General features: G+C 43.6%; 1 protein-coding gene across 2 annotated transcripts in view; it reads left to right on the top strand.

Annotated features, from left to right (window-relative positions):
- Nucleotides 1–12,243, top strand: part of gsk3b (glycogen synthase kinase 3 beta) — a 127,511-nt gene that overhangs the window by 18,183 nt on the left and 97,085 nt on the right.

A 12,243-nucleotide genomic window follows, 5' to 3' on the forward strand; every position in this document is an offset into this window, starting at 1 on the left:
GGGGATTGCCTGATCTCTTTTGGCAATGCATTCCAGAGCCGGGGGGGCCACTGCCGAGAAGGCTCGTTCCCTCGTCCCCACCAGCCGCACTTGAGACGGTGGTGGGAGCGCGAGAAGAGCCTCCCCGGAAGATCTCAAGGTCCGCACTGGCTCATAGAAGGAGATGCGATCACGGAGATAGGTAGGGCCCAAGCCGTGTAGGGCTTTATAGGTCAAAACCTGCACCTTGAATTGGGCCCGGCAGTTTCTCGGAAGCCAGTGGAGCTGCTTTAATAGGGGCATTGTGTGCTCCCTATAGCCGGCTCCCGTTAGAAATCTGGCTGCCGATCTTTGAACCAGTTGGAGTTTCCGGGCCGTCTTCAGGGGCAGCCCCACGTAGAGAGCATTGCAGTAATCCAGTCTGGATGTAACTAAGGCATGGACCACCGTGGCCAAATCAGACTTCTCGAGGTATGGTCGCAGCTGGCACACAAGTTTTAAATGTGCAAAGGCCCTCCCAGCCACCGCCGACACCTGGGCATCAAGCGCCAGAGATGAATCCAGGAGGACCCCCAGACTGCGGACCTGCGCCTTCAGGGGGAGTGCAACCCCGTCGAGCACAGGTTGCCACCCAATACCCCGATTGGTCCCACAACTGACCAGGAGGGCCTCTGTCTTGTCTGGATTAAGCTTCGACTTGTTAGCCCTCATCCAGTTCGACACAGCTGCCAGGCACCGGTTTAGGGTCTGAGCGGCTTCCTTGGAGTTTGGTGGAAAAGAGTAGTAGAGTTGAGTGTCATCTGCGTAGAGATGGCACCGAACTCCAAAACCCCGGATGACCTCTCCCAGCGGTTTCATGTAGATGTTGAAAAGCATGGGGGAGAGAATGGAACCTTGCGGGACCCCACAGGTCAAAGGCCAGGGGTCCGAGCAGGTGTCCCCCAGCTTCACCATCTGGGAACGACCCTCCAGGAAGGAGCGGAGCCACTGCAAAGCAATGCCCCCAAGACCCATTCCCAAGAGCTGCCCCAGAAGGATACCATGGTCGATGGTATCAAAAGCCGCTGAGATGTCCAGGAGAACCAGAAGGGATGCACTCCCCCGTCTAGTTCTCTGCGGAGGTCATCCACCAAGGCGACCAAAGCCGTTTCAGTCCCATGACCAGGCCTGAAGCCAGACTGTGACTAATCCAGATAATCGGTCTCAACCAAGAATTCCTGGAGCTGAGAAGCAACCACTCTCTCCAGGACCTTGCCCAAAAATGGGAGGTTGGAGATTGGCCGGTAGTTGTTCAATAATAATGAATCTAAAGTCGCCTAAATGGGCCTCACAATTGCCCTTTTAAGGCAAGATGGAACATGTCCTTGCTGCAAAGAGGCATTGATGATACCCGAAAACCAATCAGCCAGCCCCCCACTGGCGAGTTTGATAAGCCAGGATGGGCAAGGATCTAGGATGCAAGTGGTCGCCCTCACCGCTCCAAGAACCTTGTCGACGTCATCAGGCTGAACAAGTTGAAACAAATCCAATAAAATCTGACAGACAGGTGCCTCGGTTACATCCCCTGGTTCTGCACTAATGTCAGCGTCCAAGTCGGAGCGAATTCGAGCGACTTTGTCTGCAAAATGATGTGCAAACTCGCCACATCAGGTTGTCAGGTGATCAGAAGGCCCCTCCTCCTCAGGGGGATGGAGGAGCTCCCTGACCACCTGAAACAACTCTCTTGGTCTATTAGTTGCAGACGCAATGCGCGCAGTCGAGAAAGTCTTTCTGGCTGCGCGCATTGCCACGGAGTATGCCCTAAGAGAGGCTTTAGCCCGTGTTCGGTCGGATACACTTCGAGTTCTCCGCCAACGGCTCTCTAGCCCCCGCCTCGTACGCTTCATCACTGCCAGCTCCCCAGTGAACCAGGGGGCTGGTTTGGACCAATGCGACAAGAGGAGACGCTCAGGGGCGATCGTGTCTATTGCCCTAGAGACCTCCGTGTTATAGAGATCTACCAGGACATCAACAGGATCGTCAGCCAGCATGGCAGGAAAATCCCCAAGAGACGTCAGGAATCCATCCGGGTCCATACCCAATAGGTAATATTCCGGTTTCATAGGGAAAGATTTTTTAAGAATTTTTTGGCATTCGGCATGGATCTTTTTCCAAAAATCTGCTGTTTTTTTTTTTTTGCATGACCACCATAGATGGAAGAATGTACCTTCATTTGTCTTACATTTCCAACATCTGTTGTCCATATTATGGTACATTCTTCCCAATTTTGTTGGGGTTATATACCAACGGTGCAACATTTTCAAATAGTTTTCTTCTAAGTCTGATGCGTATGTGTACTTTAATTTCCTCTTCCATATTTCTTCCCATTCATCAATTTGTATTGGTCTTCCAATATTTCTTGCCCACTTTATCATTGAATTTGTAATTTGTTCTGTTTCGGTAGACCATTCAAGAAGTTTATTGTATATTACTGTAATTAATTTATATAATACTGTTTTGATGACACTATTGTGGAAGAAAAAGTTATTAAAATAAAAGCTGTGCATGTATTCCATTTGGTAGACCATCACAACTTTGTGGGTGCTTCGGCAGCTCAAAATAAATTGTTTAGTGTGCTTCAGGAAAAAAAGTTTGAGTGCTATTGATTTATAAATCAAGCAAGAGTAAAGATAACTATAATCAGGCATTAAAAATCTACTTTTATACCCGCCCAGTAGTAACCTTTGATACTATTGTAGCTTTTACCTGTGCGTTGACACATGTTGGTTAGTAGCCATTGACATTTGTATTTCTTACGTCCTGCTCAGCAAAGGCGAAACATATGCTACTCTAGCAAGCTTTCATTTTTTCTTTTTCACAAGGTTTTGCTTCATGTAGAAATATTCTCTTCAGAACTATCAATTTCCATGTGATGCCAGTGATAATGGTGAATCTAGGGAATTATCTTTGGTGCTGACCTTTTTGCATGCCTGAATAGGTATCATGCTTTCCACTTGCACATACCAGTTATGCTTTTGCACAGAACTATGGTAAGAGTTTTCTAGTAATCCACTAGGGTTGTCAGGAAGTCTGCCCTCCTTCTAGTGTGCATATTCAAAGAGCTGCAGATTCAAACTTTCTGCTACTTTTGTTTTGATCATCATGGTATCAGCTTTATCTAGGGTAGTTGAAGGTATAAGCTACACTATCTTCTGTATTTTTCTTTCATTTTCCTATGATTCCTTTGTACCACAGGGCACTCCATTGCCTCTGTGGCTTTCATAGAATCATAGAATAGTAGAGTTGGAAGAGACCACATGGGCCATCTAGTCCAACCCCCTGCTAAGAAGCAGGAAATCGCATTCAAAGCACCCCCGACAGATGGCCATCCAGCCTCTGCTTAAAAGCCTCCAAGGAAGGAGCCTCCACCACAGCCCCGGGGAGAGAGTTCCACTGTCGAACAGCTCTCACAGTGAGGAAGTTCTTCCTGATGTTCAGGTGGAATCTCCTTTCCTGTAGTTTGAAGCCATTGTTCCGTGTCCTAGTCTGCAGGGCAGCAGAAAACAAGCTTGCTCCCTCTTCCCTATGACTTCCCTTCACATATTTGTACATGGCTATCATGTCTCCTCTCAGCCTTCTCTTCTGCAGGCTAAACATACCCAGCTCTTTAAGCTTTGTAAACTTCAGATTGAAAATGTTGAGTTTGTGGTTTAGATTATCTTTATTTGAATGAAGACTTACTGCAGACTTGTGCCCACATTATCAGCAAATCATTGCACATGCCTCTTGGTTTGGAAAAGCTCTTCCTTGTACCATTGGCAAGTTTTGAAGAATTTGGGCTCTCATCACCTCTGTATATGGTTTTGCTCATCTGTCTGCTGGCAAGGCGCAAACTCTTGAGGGATTAAACTTCAAAGAAGAGGCTGGTATTAATCCTCCTGTTTCCATATCTGATGGAGGCTACTAGGTGTGTTTTGTATGCCTTCCAGTACTGGAATCTTCAGTAACAGTTTTTCTTTCTGTTCTCCGAGCCTTACATAAATACTTCTTTGGGCCTATGCAGAGAACTTTCAATTTCTGTCCATTGAAAGATAGATTCATCTGTAATTTGGTACTGAGTAGCTATCTTTTTAACCATTTCATATTTACTATATTCTGATTTCTGTTTATTTCACTATTAATATTACAACAAATCTTTATGTATACATTGTTCCTTGTCCTTCCCCCATCTTTCTCCAACAACTCTTCATCAGAGTTATTTTTCCCTCTTTTTTCTAAAGCTTTGTATCATTTTCTCTCTCTCGGAATGCTTGTTTTGTCTGGGAGGACATAATATGCATTTTCTGACCTTTGAAATTTGAAAAATAGGGCCGCCTGGCTCAACAATTACTTTACTGAGAAGGCACTGCAAGTGATCAGACATCAACATCTATCCAGTCTGCTCCTTAATCTACACCTTTAAGCCTTATCAAAACAAGACCAAAAAGAATTAATATTGACCACCTTGGTACCGATGTATCAGTATCTTTAACTGTGAACCTTAATCGTGCAGGTACCAGCCCCACATAGAATCATAGTGTTGGAAGAGATGCTCTAGCTTTATCGGAGGCAGATGCATCCCATCAGTCTTCAAACCACTCTGTGTCTTTGCCACCTTTTAGAACTGCTACTACAGTATTAAGACCTTCACTGACACCAGTCCCAATATTGTGACTACACCTTTATGAGGGTTGAAAAGTAATGCCTCCACCTTCCTAACTCCTCAGCAGATGGTGATACTGGTATGCGGCAGGTACTGGCTTGTTCAGTAGACTCGACTCTACGGGAGAGTCTACTACTACTTCCATTTGGTGGGAAGCCTTAGCATTGAACGGTTGTGTTGTTGAAGTGCGAAGTATGGAACCCTGCATAGATGGTCAGTCAATGCAACTTAAGCAACGTGCAGTCATTGAATTCTTGACAGCAGAAAGTGTCACCCGAAAGGAGATTTATCAGAATGCAAGCTGTTTATGAGTACTGTGCGTCGTTGGGCGAGTATGTTTAAAGATGTTGAGGTGGGAGCATATGACTTGCATGACAAATGAAGAGTTGGACGTCCTGTGACAGCAACCACCGAGTTTCACAAGCAAAAGGTTGACAGATTGATTCAGGATGATCGTCGTATCACTCAGGGAGAAATTTCAAGCATAATCGGCATTTCACAAGAATGTGTGGGTCACATTATTGTTTTGCTTGGTTATCAGAAGATCTTTGCATGACGGGTACCAAGGATGCTGGCACCTGAAATGAAAGCGCACAGACTTGAAATTTGCAAGGAACTACTCTCGCATTACGAGAATGAAGGTGACGTCTTTCTCCATTCAATTGTGACAGGAGACGAAATGTGGGTACACCATTACGACTCGGAGACGAAGCGTCAATCTATGGAATATCAACACAAAGACTCGCCCCAGAAAAAGAAATTCAAGACACAGCCCTCACCTGGAAAAATCATAGCAACAGTGTTCTGGGATGCAGATGGTGTTATCCATGTTGATTTCCTTGAACGTGGAAAAACAATAAATTCAGAGCATTACATCATAACATAGCGAACTTTGAAACGACGGCTAACAAGGGTCCGAAAGAAAAAGGGAAATGTTTTCCTGCAGCATGACAATGCCAGACCACATACTTCACATGCCACCACAGCAGAACTTCAGAGACTGGATCTCACCACTGTACGGCATCCTCCATACAGTCTAGATTTAGCACTGCCTGACTTCCATCTGTTCCCGATAATGAAAGAAGATCTGTGGGGACATCTGATGTTTCTGATGAAGACGTTGAGAGAACTGTGAGACGCTGTGTCGACTTCTTCTGTGACGGTTTCAGACAACTTGTTCATCGTTGGCAGAAATGTTTCCAATTTTCTGGTGATTATGTCGAAAAGTGTATAGTTAAAGAGCACATTCTAAGGATTATTTCTGCATTTGATTTATTAAAATATTCCCATCAAAACCCAAGTAACAAAGGTGGAGGCATTATTTTTCATTCAACCCTCGTATATCAGAGGTTCACTCAGAACTTGTACAGTTGATTGTTTCAGATCTAGCCTTTCCTCCGATGACAGCAGCATCAATATTACACCTGAGCAATATTGGGCGGATGAGGCAGTATGGGATATGCAAACCAAAATAGGAAAGGAAGTAGTCAAGGAACACCTGGCTACTCTAAACGAATTCAAGTCTCCAGGGCCAAATGAACTACATCCAAGAGTATTGAAGGAACTAGTAGAAGTCATTCCAGAACCACTGGCAATAATCTTTTAGAATTCTTGGAGAACAGAAGTCCCAGCCGACTGGAGGAGGGCTAATATTGTCTCTTGTCTTCAAAAAAGGGAAAAAAGAGGACCCAAACAATTACCATCCCGTCAGCCTGACTTGAAGGTTGGGTTGCTGACCTGAAGGCTGCCAGGTTCGAATCCCACCTGGGGAGAGGGTGGATGAGCTCCCTCTATCAGCTCCAGCTCCATGAGGGGACATGAGAGAAGCCTCCAACAAGGATGGTAAAAACATCAAAACATCGGGGCGTCCCCTGGGCAACATCCTTGCAGACGACCAATTCTCTCACACCAGAAGCGACTTGCAGTTTCTCAAGTTGCTCCTGACACACACACACAAAAAGCCTGACATCAATACCAGGAAAGATTCTGGAGTAAATTATTAAGGAGGTAGTCTGTAATCACTTAGAAAAGAATGCTGTGATCACCAAAAGTCAACATGGATTTCTGAAAAAATGTCTTGCTAGACTAATCTTATCTTTTTTTTCAATAGAGTTATAAGCTTGGTAAATGCAGGGAATGCTGTGGATGTAGCATATCTTGATTTCAGTATAAGGCCTTTGGCAAGGTCCCCCTTCATCTTCTTTCAAACAAACTAGTAAAGTCAGCTAGATAATATTATTGTTAGGTGGATTTATAATTTGTTAAGCAACTGAACTCAAAAGGCGCTCAACAAGGGCGCTCAACTTCATCTTGGAAATAAGTGATTAGTGAGGTGCTACTGAGTTCTGTTCTGGGCCTAGTACTGTTCAACATCTTTATTAATGACTTGGATAAAGATTTAGAAAGGTGTGCTTTTCAAGTTTGCAAATTACACCAAATTGGGAGGGAGAGCTCATACTCCGGGGGACAGGATCAGAATTCAGAATGACCTTAACAGATTAGAGAGCTGGGCCAAAACTATCAAAATGAATTTCAACAAGGAGAAATATAAAATGCTACACTTAGGTAGAAAAATTGAAATACAAAGATACAGGATGGGTAACACCTGGCTCAATAACAGTCCATTTGAAAAAGATCTTGGAAGTCTTAGTGGACAATAAGTTGAACATGAGCCAACAATGTGATGCAGCAGCTAAAAAAAGTCAATGGCATTTTGGGTTGCAACCAAAGGAGTATCGTGTCTAGATCAGTGGTTCTCAACCTGTGGGTGCTCAGATGTTTTGGCTTTCAACTCCCAGAAATCCTAACAGCTGGTAAACTGGCTGGGATTTCTGAGAGTTATAGCCCAAAACACCTGGGGACCCACAGGTTGAGAACTATTGCTCTAGATTATGGGAAGTAGTGGTGTCGCTCTACTCTGTTTTGGTCAGACCTCTCCTGGAATACTGTGTCAAGTTCTGGGAACCACAATTTAAGGGAGATATTGACAAGCTGGAAGGTGTCCAGAGGAGGGTGACTAAAATGATCAAAAGTCTGGAGTCCATGCCCTATGTGGAGCAGCTTAAAGAGCTGAGTATGTTTAGCCTGCAGAAGTTAAGGTTGAGAGGAGACACGATAACCATGCTTAAATATTTGAAATGACATCATAAGGAAGAGGGAGCAAGCTTGCTTTCTGCTGTCTTGAAGACAAGGACTCAGAGCAGTGGGTTCCAATGACAGGAAAGGAGATCCCACCTGAACATTAGGAATAACTTTTTGATCGTAAGAGCTGTCCAGCAGTGGAACTCACTGCCTTGGAGTATGGTGGAATCTCCTTCCTTGGAGGCTTTCAGAGGCTGGATGATCATCTGTAAGGGGTACTCTGATTGGCAGGGGGTTGGACTGGATTGCCTGTGTGGTCTTTTCCAGCTCTATTCTTCTATCTCTTTTCTCCTGTCAGTTTCATTGGTGTTGTCACAGGCAATGGTGAAACCATTTGAACCACTTACTATTGTGAATGACAAGCTTCTCACTTTCAATATAATCTTTCTACTAGTACAATTATAAGATGATCAAGTGAACTGACTGTGCTTAGATGTGATGAACCGATTGTCATTTTCCATCATAATAAATGTGTCCTATGACCAAATATCTCCTTGCCTAATTTCATAAATGTATAGAGTTAGAAGAGACCATGAATGACATCTCGTTAAATCTCCAGCAATGCACAATCAAGGCAGATGGCCATCCAGTCTGTGTTTAAAAATCTCCAAAGGCAGTATATTCCACTGTTGAACAGTTCTCATTATCTAGTTCTTCCTGATAGTCAGGTGGAATTTCTTTTCCTACAGTTTGAATCTGTTGTCCTGTGTCCTAGTCTCTAGAGAGCAGTAGAAAACAGGCAATATGACCTCCTTTAAAATACTTAAACATTATGTCATGTCTCCTCTTAACCTTCTCTTCTCCAAACATACTCCTCATACTGTTCCTCATTGCGCTTGGTTTCTGCTCTTCTGGTCACATGAAAATGATAGTCAATAATAATAATAATAATAATAATAATAATAATAATAATAATAATAATAAACACTTTATTTATATTCTGCTCTTTTCCCCAGGGGACTCAGAGCTGATTACAGTATTTATATAGACAAACATTCAATGTCTTTACATTAAAATACAAATAAGACATACAAACAAAGGCAGAGGCTTCTCCTTTCATTTTCGGCTTTCTGGAGGTAGTGCTCATCTCTGGCTCCTTGGAGGTGCTTTTTTCCCCCATGTGACTGGCAAGATTGTTTGGAACAACTCTGCCTTTTCCCGCAGAAGCGGTACCTATTTACCCACATTTGCATGTTTTCGAACTGCTAGGTTGGCAGGAACTGGAGCTGACAGATGGAAGTTCACCTCATCTCACAGATTTGAACTACCAACCTTCAGCCAACCTTTAGGTCAGCAGTTCAGCGGCAGAAGGGTTTAAGCTAGTGGTTCTCAACCTGTGGATCCCCAGGTGTTTTGGCCTATAATTCCCACAAATCCCAGCCAGTCTACCAGCTGATAGGATTTCTGGGAATTGGCCAAAACAGCTGGGGACCCACAGGTTGAGAACCACTGGTTTAACCCATTGCGCTACTGCAGCTCCTCAAAGAGCTTACCAGTAGGTCTTATTAGGATTCAGCTTCAGTTTATTCACCTTTATTCAGAGCACTACAGCATCTTGTCATTACTTCAGCACTTGCACAGCCGCTGCTGATTCTAGTCATCTTTCTTTCTGCATAAACTGTGCTGTTACATGTATGTAATATGGCAAATGAGCCTAAACGGGCAAGCTATCTACAATATATTTAACACTCCTTTTGACATATAAAGGGTACTAAAGTTTATTTTCCAGACTTTCCCAAATCCTGTTTTTCATGCTCTGACTGAAAAAACACACCCAACAAGTCTCTTAATGTATGTGCAAGAATATTGTCAAACTGTCTCATGGTTCCAATTCCTGAAATAGATCTACTTTCAACAGTTACCTACCTGATGATTCCCGAAACAGTTGTGCTTAAGCTGTTATATTCATCCGCATTAAAAGATCTCAGATACGTTAGGATATTCACACTGCCTTAAGACATACTAGAATAGTAAATTCCTTGCCAAAACAAAAATATTTGAAAACACTTTCATTCCAGTGGGTCTGCAGCACCCACCCAGCCCAGCTTCTTTCAATTCTGTTTGATCACCAGTTGTAGTTGAGGTACAGTTTACATTAAATCTTCACACAATTCAAAAAGTCCCAAAGACAATATCTTCTAACCCATCACCGAAAACAGAAGAATCAGTCTACAAGCTATATCCATTCTAAGGGCCCTTTCAGACAGGCCCTATATCCCAGGATCTGATTCCATGTTTTCTGTTTATCCCAGATTATCTGGCAGTGCAGACTAATATAATCCAGTTTAAAGCAGAAAACCTGGGATCAGATCCTGGGATATAGGGTCTATCTGGAAGGGCCCTAAGTAAACCTGTCTTCTTCAAAACCCAATCTGTTTGGTAAAGAAAAATATATTGATTAAATAGCTATTATATTCTAATATCAATGCGTATGACTCATTTCACAGAATTTGATCTGTCTTGCAATACTGTATTTTAAAAGGCTGCCTGTTATTGCCTATTACAATAACAAAACTATCAAACAAACAAATAAATACATACCCTTTAATGCAAAAAAAGGATAAAATGCTTGATTTGTCCACAAATGTGAAGAGGTCATGTTGATCGTGGTCTGAGTTTATTTCTCTGATCCTGCTCTATACTGTATCTGCTGTAGTCTTATTTCATTCTGGTGATTGTCTGAATGTGACAGTAACTCCTTTTATTACCTATGGTCACAAAGAAGTTAACAAGTGGAAATGGCTTTTATTTAGGAGTTTGTGTGAGATTACACTCAATTGACATAGTGAAAGATAACTGATAAGATCTACTGAGATGTAGTTTGCATGGCACACCATAGATAGGTTTAGAAAGAAAGGCTTTAACTAATGTGAACCAATACTGTATGATCATTGCTCTGTTGCCATGGACCGACCATCACCTGATCAGGTTTAGGCTTACTGTGTCCCCTAACCTCTACAGGGGTGGAGGATCAATTAAAATGGTCCGCCCCAGGAGGCTTATGGACCTGGAGGAATTCCTGACGGCTCTTGGGGAATTTCCTGCCACCTCGGTAGGTGATCCTGTTGATGCTCTGGTCACTCTCTGGAATAGGGAGATGACAAGGGCAGTAGACACGATTGCTCCGGAACGTCCCTTCCCACCTAGCAGAACTCAATCAGCTCCTTGGTTTAATGGGAATCTGACAGCAATGAAGCATGTGAAGCACAGTGAGTCAGATCGAACACTGGTATGTGCCTATCTAAAGGCATATGCCGCGACAGTGAAGGCCGCAAGAAAATCTCATTGTGGTCAACATTGCATCCGCTAAGAGTTATTTCAAATGGTCAGAGGACTAGTAAATCCCGTCTCACAAGACGGGATCCCTGACCATTCGGCAGCTCGCTGTGAAGTATTCGCTCTGTTCTTTACGGACAAAATATCTATTCCGACTTGTTAACGTCAAGTTTCCGAAGATGTAACTCTAGTACCTGCTGGTTTGGTTTTAATGGTTCATTTCACTTGGTGCAGCCTGAGAATGTGGACAAGATCATTGGAGACGCGAGAGCAACCATATGCATTCTAGACCCTGCCCATCCTGGCTGGTAAAGGAGGCCAGAGGGGGTTTAGCAGAATGCGTGAAGGTGGTGGTTAATTCCTCCTTACAAAAAGGCAAATTTCCAGCGGGCCTAAAGGAGGCCATCATAAAATTACTGTTAAAAAAAACCATCACTGGATTCCACTATATTGAAGAACTTTAGGCCAGTTTTCAATCTCTCCTTTTTGGGCAAAGTCCTGGAATGTGTGGTTGGCCTTGCAACTCCAGAGGTTCTTGGAGGAAACTGATTATCTGGATCCGGTGCAGTTTGGCTTTAGACTGGGACATGGAACTGAAACAGCCTTGGTCACCTTAGTGGATGATCTGCACAGGGAACTGGACAGGGGGAGTGTAACCCTGTTGGTTCTCTTGTACCTCTTTGATACTATAGACCATAAGTATCCTCGTGGGACACCTCGTGGAAATAGGATTTGGAGACACTGTTTTGCAATGGCTCCAGTCCTTCCTGGAGGGTCATTCTCAGAAGGTGTTGCTGGGGAACACCTGCTCAGCCCCACAACCTTTGTCTTGTGGGTTCCTGCAGGGCTCAGTATTGTCCCCCATGTTGTTTAACATCTACTTGAAGCCGTTGGGAGAGATCATCAGGAGTTTTGGTGTTCAATGTCATCTGTACACAGATGATGTTCAACTCTATCACCTTTTCCATCTGCTACTAAGAATACAGTCCATGTCTGAACCAGTGCTTAGCATCTGTGTGGATGAGAGCGAACAAATTGAAATGGAATCCAAACAAGACAGAGATACTCCTGGTCAGTCAAAAGGCCAAACAGGGTATAGGGTTACAGCCTGTGTTTGGATGGGGTTACACTCCCCCTGAAGATGCAGGTTCGCAGCTTGGAAGTTC

Source organism: Anolis carolinensis, chromosome 2 (assembly GCF_035594765.1).
Source record: "Anolis carolinensis isolate JA03-04 chromosome 2, rAnoCar3.1.pri, whole genome shotgun sequence".
Lineage (NCBI taxonomy): Eukaryota > Metazoa > Chordata > Lepidosauria > Squamata > Dactyloidae > Anolis > Anolis carolinensis.